Source organism: Papio anubis, chromosome 3 (assembly GCF_008728515.1).
Source record: "Papio anubis isolate 15944 chromosome 3, Panubis1.0, whole genome shotgun sequence".
Taxonomy (NCBI): Eukaryota; Metazoa; Chordata; class Mammalia; order Primates; family Cercopithecidae; genus Papio; species Papio anubis.
The window spans coordinates 127,157,940-127,169,059 of record NC_044978.1 but is presented as its reverse complement, the minus strand read 5'-3'; the positions used below and the strand labels follow the sequence as shown (position 1 = coordinate 127,169,059).

General features: G+C 42.8%; 1 long non-coding RNA gene across 2 annotated transcripts; it reads right to left on the bottom strand.

The window, feature by feature from the left end:
• Nucleotides 1–1,424: 1,424 nt before the first annotated feature.
• Nucleotides 1,425–10,916, bottom strand: LOC108585918. 2 transcript variants are annotated; one of them, XR_002522040.2, is made up of 2 exons: nt 9,882–10,916; nt 1,425–2,302 (listed from the first exon to the last, which is right to left on the bottom strand). It is a non-coding gene; the product is annotated as an uncharacterized LOC108585918 (long non-coding RNA). The 2 variants fall into 2 exon arrangements; XR_001902504.3 differs by lacking the exon at nt 9,882–10,916 and adding an exon at nt 6,063–6,613.
• Between the last annotated feature and the right edge of the window lie 204 nt (nt 10,917–11,120).

Below are 11,120 nucleotides of genomic sequence, written 5' to 3'. Positions count from 1 at the left end.
CTTTAGTTCCCCCGCTTTTTTCCCCATAAGATTGGAATACTCTCTTATGTGTCAAGGATGCTGTTTGAGCACTTGGTTAACATGGTGAGTGCCAGGTCTCCCTATGGTAACAGTTCTTTTCTGTTTGTAATTAGTGAACAATCTGTGGAGTGATTCTTTGTCACCATCGGGAAAGAGAAAGATAGATGATATATAGATAAATCCTAGAAAAGTTCTTTAGTTTTCTTTACAAAAATAGCAAAAGAATTTATTGAGACTTTGTAAATGTTAATATCTTCATTTTATTATACATAATTCAAGGTGTTTTTTCTCAAATGTGGGTAAATATATCCCCAGAGATATGCTGTAAAAGGCTGAGTTAGGCAAAGTGCACAGGACAGATCAGAACTTACAGGAATGATTTTATGTAGTGATATTAACACAACGTAAAAGCACTTTCATGCTGAGACAATTGCAGATATATTAATGGAGTGAAATGTAAAATCCACACATATTTTTTAAATGAAGCATGAAAATTCAAAGAAAATTTGAGCTTAGGGAGTTTAAAATAGGCTGCTTTGGACTATTTCCCTAGCCTCCCAGAAGTCCTTTTCTACTTTTCTGTCCTTAAGGGGATGGCCATAGGAAAGTGTGAGAAGTGCTGGCTTTAGAGTATGTATCTGTATTTTCTCCCTGAGGCACTGGTGGGAACCTTACTTCTAGAGTAAAGGAATCGCCCCTGCTCCCATGTAAGCTACTCCAATTCTGCAGAAACCCCTCTTTGCCACTTTTCAGGGGCATGTTTGTGAAGCTATTCTGGGCTCATGTCAAATGCACTAGCTTTCTTGGTTCCTAGTCCTTATTATTATTTGCAGATTGTTCTTGGTCTTTTTTAATGAAATTTGTTCAATGTTTGACTTAAGTATCATTTATTAGTTGATGTTTTACAAAGTTTTCTCCCTTCAATACTCAACTAGGCAATGCAGGCAGCCTGTTGTCTCTGTTATCCAGGAATCACACCTTGCTGTAAAGTATGCTTTTCCTTTATCGACCTTCCCTGTCCTTGCAGCCCAACAGATGGCTGATGCAGGAACACATGTTACAACAAGCTGCCATCGTTGGGGTCATCTGCCCCTTTGGGAAGGGAGCTTAATTGGGCTCCAAGGTGAAAATGTATTTCCCTTACTTACAATACTTTAACCAGTGCTGAATTATCCAACAGTCAGACAAAGTATGCATTTGACCAGTGTTAAAGGTAAACTAAGGCACAATAAACTTTTAAAGAGTTTATTTGAGCAAACAGTGATTTGTGAATCAGGAAACACCAAATCAAAGCTGGTTTGGGCTCTGCCAAGGGGATGCAAGAGGAAGTCTTTTATAGGGTGCACATGAAGGTAAAGTGTCTTAATTTTGTGTTGCTTCACAGAATACCACAGAATGAGTAATTAATTTATAAAGTAAAGAAATTTATTTCTCACAGTTCTGGAAACTAGAAAATCCAGTATCAAGGTGCCAGCACCTGGCGAGGTCCTTCTTGCTGCATCACCCCATGGCAGAGGGTGGAAGGGCAAGCCAGCCAGCTTGCAACCTCAAGCATTAATCCATTCATGAGGGTGGAGCCCTCCTAGTCTAATCACCTCCCAAAGGTTCCACCTCTTGACATCGTTGCATTGGGGATTAAGTTTCCTACAAATGTTCTTGGGGAAACACATTCAAACTGTAGCATAAAGCGAAGGAAATATTTGATTGGTTACAGTTACACAGTTGTCTTCTTTGATCTTTCCTACTGGAAATTTCCTAGTTAGTTACCTATAAATTAGATGGTGGCTTCTGATTGGCTGAACTTAAGTTTCATTTTACTTTAATGTAGACATTTACCAAACAAATAACCCCAAGCTAAGTTTCACTTACCTTTTCAAATCAAGCATGGTCAGCGTTGCCTCCATGGCTTAACTGGCTTTGTTTGCTCAGGAATTCTTCAAGCCTGGTCTCCATTTTAATTTTTAACACCAGTAATAGCAGAAGGATCCAAAAATTATTTTTTGTGAGATAATTAAACATTCCCTCAAAGCATAAAATTTGTCAGCCTAGGCAAAGTAAGAACTTTGTCTGACCACCTTATACTTATTTTATGATTTGCTGTAGTTTTAATTTGTAATTACATACCTGGAGAAGAAGGGAGAAATCATCTCTTCAGTGCTCAAGGTTTCTACTGGTCTTAGTGGGTCTCTGGGCCATGCGTGTCCTGACACCACTGCCAGGCATCCCCCCATTGCTGGCAACAGCTCAGGTCCATCCTGGCATGATCACTCTCTGGCATGCACTGAAACCATTAGAAAAGCCACAATTTTGGGAACATATCTACATTTCTCTTAATTGTGGTCCTTTGTTGGGAATAGACTTGTGGTCTATCACCTTTGGGGTTACCATACTTAGGTACTTCTAACAATGAGAACTAAGCTCAGAGTTCACGGCCACCTTTGTTCCTGACCATGGAAAAGGGAGTATGGCAGTGGCTGAGAATTAAGCTCTAGAACAGTTTTCCAAACTGGATCCAGAACCTTGGATGGGGGAGTAATACATCTTTGTTTTCACTCACCTTAAAATAAAATCTAGCATTTTGCTTAATTATGAGTGTAGGCAAGAAACCCCAGTAGTTTTAACAAAACCCATGACTTTCCGCTAGTAGAAATCACAGATATTTTCAGAGCCAATTCGACTGTTAGACATGCCTTGAAATATCATTTCACTCACTACCGCTTCAAAATTATTGAAGTTTTTTGACCCCTGATAGGTACACAGTCTTCTTGTAGTCAATGCTATTGAGCAATTATCAGCCTATTTCTCCCGTGTTTTATATTGCTCATTCAAAGACATACATTGTTTCTCTGTAATTCCATGTCTACAAAGTTCTCTGTCCATTTATTTAAGAAGAGAAAGCTAAGTACATGTGGAGACACTTAAAACTCTTTCAACAACTATTTCTGTCATAATGGCATCAAAACTGAACCATGAATTCACAGTCATATCCTTTTTAATGTAAGTTGTATTGGTTTGAGACTAGCCAGGCCAACATGGTGAAACCCCATCTCTATTAAAAATACAAAAATTAGCCAGGCATGTGATCCCAGGTATTCAGGAGGCTGAGATAGGAGAATTTCTTGAACCCGGGAGGCGGAGGTTGCAGTGAGCCGAGATCATACCACGGCACACCAGTCTGGGCGATAGAGCAAGACTCCGTCTCAAAAACAAAAAAAAGAAAATTAGAGTTGAACTTTAAAAGTCTTAGATAATTCTGGTGTTCCTTGAGAGAAGCCTTGAAAAATGAGATATGAAAGCTGTCATTTCATTTGCAACAAAATATCTTTGTAAAACAAGATTTTTAACACTTGTAATTATCAAAACAAAAAATAAAATAGACAATGCCTAAGATGACATGCATATTGCGTTGTTGTTTTAAAATGTAGGTTTTCATATTATTTAGGTATGGCAAGACCAACAGATCATGAGATGACTGCCATTAATACGACAGTTGGTTATATTCACAGATCCCAAGAGAAGGGGATGCACCATGCCATGGGGGCTGAGGGATGTGACATGTAGAACACTGGGGTCAGTCAGGAGGCAGAGACAGGGGAATACATGGGCAAGAGCCTTTTGTGGTCTCCTTGAGAAGGAAGAGAGTGAGCAGCAGGGTAAGTAGGCCTCGCATTGACTGGCTTGAATAATTTCAGTGGGCTCTAAGGTGGAGGGACTGTCTCTAGTTGTCAGGGGCCAGGTACCAAGCCCTGGGGTGATTAGGCCAGGCAGACAGTGGCCTAGAGTGTAAGAAAGTAATAAAGGAGGTGATTGAAGCCAGGCACAGTGGCGCACACCTGTAATCCAGCACTTTGGGAGGCTGGGGTGGGCAGATCAGTTGAGCTCCAGGAGTTCAAGACCAGCCTGGGCAACATGGCAACGCCCCGTCTCTACTAAAAATACAGAAATTAGCCAGGCATGCAGTGAACTTAAATCACTCTACTGCACTCCAGCCTAGGCAACGGAGTGAGACCCTGCCTCAAAAAAAAAAAAAAAAAAAAAAAAGACCAGCTGGTTTGCATATGAAACGCATGCTCCCAGGTGGGTGAGTCATTTATTATCTCTAGGTTTTGACTAGCCCTGGGAATGGCAGCCTCTAGGGTCACAAGGCCCCAGATGTCAAATATCAAATACAGATACCAGAGAATGTGGTTATTACACTTGATAAAGTTCGTCCCACTTTCTAATCTTCTTATTCAAGCCAAGGAACAAAGCCTTCATGCCAATATGTCTTAAAATACAAAATCTAACTTTAATTTGCCTATATTTCAGACATGCCTTCTCACTAAGACCATATATATATATATCCCAAATTTATTTTATTTTAATAGGTTGACATGTGTTAATATAATACATCTGGATATAATAATACTCGGTATTTTTTGTTGTGTGTTTTTTTCTTGTTTTTTGTTTGTTTGTTTGTTTGTTTGTTTTTGTTTGAGACAGAGTGTTGCTCTGTCGCCCAGGCTGGAGTGCAGTGGCGTGATCTTGGCTCACTGCAACCTCTGCTACCTCAGGTCAAGTGATTTTTCCTGCCTCAGTCTCCTGGTAGCCGGATTACACGCACACACCACCACGCCCAGCTAAATTTTGTATTTTTAGTAGAGATAGGGTTTCATCGTGTTGGCCAGGCTGGTCTCCAACTCTGACCTCCAAAGTTATCTGCCTGGCGTTCTCCCCAAAGTGCTGGGATTACAGGTGTGAGCTACCACACCCAGCCTATGTGGTGCTTTTGGTAAGGGGGCAGATACAAACATGTTAGGTTTCATCATATTTGTTAAGATATTAACACAAATGACATAAGCATAAGAACCAAATACTGGGCCAAAACGTCCGTAGCAGGGAAATGCATAATCCAGCAACCTTCTCACTCACAAAATCTCAGGCCTGATGGTTGCATTTTCAATGCATTGGCCACCTGTTACACAGTATGCAGGTGACTATCGTGGAAGATGAGTTGGACTGGAAAAGATTAAAACCCCTTTCTTCCAGTCTGCTTCTGACCAGGTGTTCCTTCCTGCCAATGTGGTACAAAAAGGAAGAGACAGACAAGGACTGCAGTTACTCTGTTATCATGTGATCGGTAACACATGAATCACATTTGACAGAGGGCTTGTGCTATCCAGGAATCCAGTGACCATTCAGAGTCAGTGGACACCTGAGAGTCAGGAATCGCTTGCTGCCTCCATTTGTTAGTTCCCCTGAGTCTGGAGACCAGAAAGGCGGGATCTGGAATGGGCGAGTGCAGTGTTTTCTCATATTCTGACTTGGAGTCAGGACACAGGTAGAAACTGCTGGTTCCACTTCAGTGAAGCCTCTCCCCCAGCTGGCCCCCTTTGCCCTGGCATGTCCAGCACACAAAGGAGGACATCATTAATATAAATGAGGGGACAGCATCTGTTGCCAGAGAGACTTAATTAGTCCCCAGCTGAGACGGTGCCACAGACACATTGCATGTTAGTTGTGATTTCCCAGAAACAATGAGGGAAGACCAAAAACACGTTGTTCCTCCACAGCCCCGCCCTCCCCTGCAACGCACTGTCAATTCTGGGTTGTAGTTTCTCAAAACAGTACTGGAGAGTTTGATCTGAAATCTCTTGATTAGTACTGGAATGAAAATGAATTAAAATTAAGCAAATTGTACATGGGATCTCTTGGTACTGTTTCTTACCAACTGCATGTGAATCTACAATTACCTCAAAATAAAAAGTTTAATTTTAAAAAATAAAATATCAAATACAGATACTAGAGAATGTGGTTATTACACTTGATAAAAGTTCGTCCCACTTTCTAATCTTCATTCAAGCCAAGGAACAAAGCCTTCGTGCCAATGTCTTAAAATACAAAATCTAACTTTAATTTGCCTATATTTCAGACATGCCTTCTCACTAAGACCATATATATATATCCCAAATTTATTTTATTTTAATAGGTTGACATATTATTTATCACTGCATAGCAAATTACTTCAACACAAGTGATTAAAAACAGCAAACATTTATTACCTGTGGTTTTGGAAGGCAAGTGCAGCTTAGCCACGTGGTTCTGGGTCCAGTTGTGTCACATGGCTGTAACAAGGTGTCAGCCAGGGCCTCGGTTCTCTAAGGCCGCACAAAGTGGGGATCTGCTTCCAAGCTCCCTCACGTGGTTGTTGGAAGGCCTCAGGTCTTAGACACATGGACCTTTCCACCTTACAGCTGCCTTAGGACGTGGCAGCTGGCTTCTTCCAGAGGGAGCAACTCAAGAGAGAGCGAGAGAAAGCATTCAAGAAGCCACAATATCTCTGGAACCTCATCTCAGAATTGGCATCCCATCATTTCTCCTATCTGTTCATCAGAAGTGAGTCACTAGGGTCCAGCCCCAACTCAAAGGGAGGAGATAACATGAAGGAATAAATGCCATGAGTGGGGACCACCTTCGAGGCTGCCTACCACAGTTGAAAACTATACTTCGGTATTTCAAGGCCAGGTGTGATGGCTCACGCCTGTAATCCCAGCACTTTGGGAGGCCGAGGCGGGTGGATCACTTGGGGCCAGGAGTTTGAGACCAGCCTGCACAACATGGAGAAACCCCCTCCCTACCAAAAATACAAAAATTAGCCAGGCATGGTGGCGTGTGCCTTTAGTCCCAGCTACTCAGGAGGCTGAAGCAGAAGAATCTCTTGAACCTGGGAGGTGGAGGTGGAGGTGGCAGTGAGCTGAGATCGTACCACTGCATGCCAGCCTGGGTGACAGAGAATTGCTTTTCTTTGTACTATGTATTTTATCTTTTGCATTTGAAAATCATATTCTGAGAAGAGGTCCAAAGCCTTCACCAGCTGTATATAACACAGATAAAGAGTCCCTGCTTCAGTGCCAGACAGATTTGGGTCCAAACCCTGCCTCACCCACCAGCCATGTGGACCTTGAGCAATGACTTCACCTTTGCAGGCATCGGTTGCTCCAGCAATAAAATGGACATAATACCACCATGTACCGTAGACCTGTTGTAAGGGTTAAATGAGATCATGCAAAACATTAACATTCTGCCCAGAATATATTAACAAATGGTAGTTATTATCAGTTTAGAAAAGAGCGTACCTAAATTTCATATGTATGCATAGTGTTCTACTTCACATGATTATAGAAGCCTGGGATCATGTTTATTAGTGGTTGGGTTCTACTCTTTCTTCCGTTGTATATTTTAAATATCTTAACAAACGTGATGAAACCTAACGTGTTTGTATCTGCTCCCTTACCAAAAGCACCACATAGGCTGGGTGTGGTAGCTCACACCTGTAATCCCAGCACTTTGGGAGACCGAAGCAGGCAGATAACTTGAGGTCAGGAGTTGGAGACCAGCCTGGCCAACACGATGAAACCCTGTCTCTACTAAAATAAGCGCTGAAGTGGTGGTGTGTGCCTGTAATCCCAGCTACTCAGGGAGACCAGAGGCAGGAAAATCACCCAGACCCAGGAGGCAGAGGTTGCAGTGAGCCAAGATCCCATACACTGCACTCCAGCCTGGGCGACAGAGCAACACTCTGTCTCAAACAAAACAAACAAACAAACAAACAAACAAAACAAGAAAAAAACACACAACAAAAAATACCGAGTATTATTATATCCAGATGTATTATATTAACACAAATGACATAAGCATAAGAACCAAATACTGGGCCAAAACGTCCGTAGCGGGGAAATGCATAATCCAGCAACCTTCTCCTCTCACAAAATCTCAGGCCTGATGGTTTGCATTTTCAATGCATTGGCCACCTGTTACACAGTATACAGGTGACTATCATTAAAATGTGGTTGGACTGGAAAAGATTAAAACCCTTTCTTCCAGCCTGCGCTGACCAGGTGTTCCTTCCTGCCAATGTGATACAAAAGGAAGAGCGAGACAAGGACTACCCCGGATTACTCTGTTATCATGTGATGCATTGTACATGAATCACATTTGACAGAGGGCTTGTGCTATCAGGAATCAGTGACCATTCAGAGTCCAGCGTGGACACCTGGAGTCGAGATAAACGCTGCCTCCATTTTGTTGGTTCCCTGAGTCTGGAGACCAGAAAGCGGATCTGGAATGGTAGTGCAGTGTTTCTCATATTCTGACTTGAGTCAGGACACAGGTAGAAGACTGCTGGTTCCACTTCATTAGAGAGTCTCTCCCCAGCTGTGCTTGCCCTGGCATGTCAGCACACAAGGAGGACATCATTAATATAAATGAGGGACAGCAGCATCTGTTGCCAGAGAGAGACTGGTGGTCCCCAGCTGAGACGGTGCCACAGACACATTGCATGTTAGTTGTGATTTCCCAAGAAACAATGAGGAAGACCAAAAACACGTTGTTCCTCCACAGCCCGCCCTCCTACCTTCCTCTCAATTCTGGGTTGTAGTTTTTCAAAACAGTACTGGAGAGTTTGATCTGAAATCTCTTGATTAGTACTGGAATGAAAATGAATTAAAATTAAGCAAATTGTACATGGGATCTCTTGGTACTGTTTCTTACCAACTACATGTGAATCTACAATTACCTCAAAGTAAAAAGTTTAATTTTAAAAAATCAAGCTGCTCAGAATTTACTGCGACAGGAAGAAAGAAAGAAACTGAAAAGATGGAGGAGGAAGAGGAGGGAAAGAAAGTCGTATTCTGAAAATCAACTTTCCGTTTTTTTCTTAAATGAATTTCCTCAATCAAGCTATACCTATCCAAATGATGTTCTGTGCCTGGTGAAAGGTTGTGGAACAGAAAATGACACCTGCTCTTTTCCTCTCCTTTCCCCTGACCAATCTGACAAGATCCTTAATAGCAACTGTAAAGAGTATCTCTGGTATTATAAATGAGAGCTGGTCAAGGCTGCCCGCAGTGGCTCAGGCCTATCATCCCAGAACTTTGGGAGGCTGAGACTGGAGGATCAATTGTACCCAGGAGTTTAAGACCAACCTAGGTAACATAAGAAGACCCCATCTCTACAAAAAAATGTTTTTTTAATTATCCAAGTGTGGCGGTGTGCGCCCATAGTCCCAGCGACTTGGGAGACTGGGGCAGGAGGCTCACTTGAGCCTGGGAGGTCAAGGCTACAGTGAGCTATGATCGCACTACTGCACTCTAGTCTGGGTGACAGAGTGAGGCCCTGTCTCAAAAAAATAAAAATAAAGAGAGCTGGTCAGAGTTGCTGCCTCCCCTCCAGAGAGGACAGAGAAGATACACTTTTCATGATAAATCCTTTTAGACTTCTAAATTTTGTAGTGTGTATATGTATTACCTAGTCCCAAAATATTATTCCTCAAATCTTACATAAGGTCTAGCTCAAACAAGGCCTTCTTGATTAAGCCTTTCCCATTTTACCACTTAGAATTCACCACTAACAGAGGGGTAGTGCTCAAGCCTGGCTGCACATAGAAAAACCTGAGAGCTTTTTAAAAGATGCCCAAACTCAGCGTCCTCCCCAGACCAGCGGACTGAGAATCTTGGAGGGGAGGAGGTCAATCTGGGTATTTTTCAAAGCTCCTCAGGTAATGTTAATATGTACTTGGGGTTGAGAACTTTTGCCCTGACCCTTTATGGAGTCCATATTTAAGCACTCACCCTACGAGTAAACTGAGTGATTGATTAAAAAGTCAAAAACACTTTCACACCTTTTATCTCATTTTGTCTCCACCACAACAACATGTAAACTGGGCTTCATTTTCCCACAGCACAGAGGAGGAAGTGGAGAGTTGACCTGCTAGAAGTTACCAAGGTCCCTTTGAGATCTTCTGTTCTGCACTTCCTTGTATTTGATCATCTCCCCTGAGATTAACAGATTTTGCTCTCCCCACTCAGAGCCCAGTATCGTACCTTTCATTCAAGTAGTTCAACTTCAATAACCAACACAGTGAAAAATGAGTAGCTCAGCAGGACACTAGGAAGTCACTCCCAGCGACAGAACCCCACAGGGTGGTTCAGCTTCCTCAGAGATTTCTCACATTGTGGGTAACAGTTCATGTTCCTGTTTCTCTCACTTCTTGTTTACCCCTATCAAAATCAATTCAGTTGCATGTTTGAAATGCATTTTCCCAAGCCCCAGATTAATCAGGATCCCTGGGGGTGGTGTTCAAGGATATTTTGTGTGTATGTGTGTATCTGTGGGAAAATATACGTGAAATTCACCATCTCGGCCCATTTTGTGTGTGATTTAAGCAACAAATATTCATTTTCTCACGGTTCTGGAGGCTGGAAGTCTGCAATCAGAGCAGCAGCATGGTCAGGTGAGGGTCCTCTTCCCGGCTGGCAGGGGCCCACCATCTCAAGGTGTCCTCACTTGACCTATTTGGCCTTTGTAGAAGACAGGCAGATCTGGAGAACGAGAGATGACTATAAACTTAATCACGTGGTGGCCTCAATTGTAACTGCTATTCCTGATGTGGACTCATTCTGGAGCAATCAGCCCAGCTCCTGGTGCCTAGCAGGCAGCTATTGGTAGGCGAAGGCTTTCTTCTCCATCCCTGCATCTTTTGGCTCACTAACATGCATGTGAGCCTGGCATGCCAGGGCCATATGCTGCACCAGTGGCTGGGCTTCCAGCGAGGTACAGAGAGGGGGCACAAGCCTTTCAGGGGGAGAAAGGGGCAGGGAGGGCCTCTAGTGACACCACGTCAGGATCCTCCCACTGCACCCAGGCCTTGGAGTGGGCCCACCTGCCCAGGACCCATCTTAACCATTTTTAAGTGTACCATTCAGTGGCAGTAAGTACACTCACATGTTGTGCTGTCATCACCACCATCTATCTCCAGAACTTTTTAATCTTCCCATACTGAAATGCTTATTAAACAACTTCCTATTCCCCCTCCCCAGCCCCTGTTAACCACCATTCCGCTTTCCGTTTCTAGGAGTTTGACTACGTCATTAGATCGCTGCAAAAGTAATTGTGGTTTCAATATTAAAAAAAAAAAAAATAGGCAAAAGCTGCAATGAATTTTTTTTTTATTTTTTTTTTTTGAGACAGAGTTTCGCTCTTGTTGCCCAGGCTGGAGTGCAATGGCACAATCTCAGCTTACTGCAAGCCCCGCCTCCTGAGGTCAAGTGATTCTCCTGCCT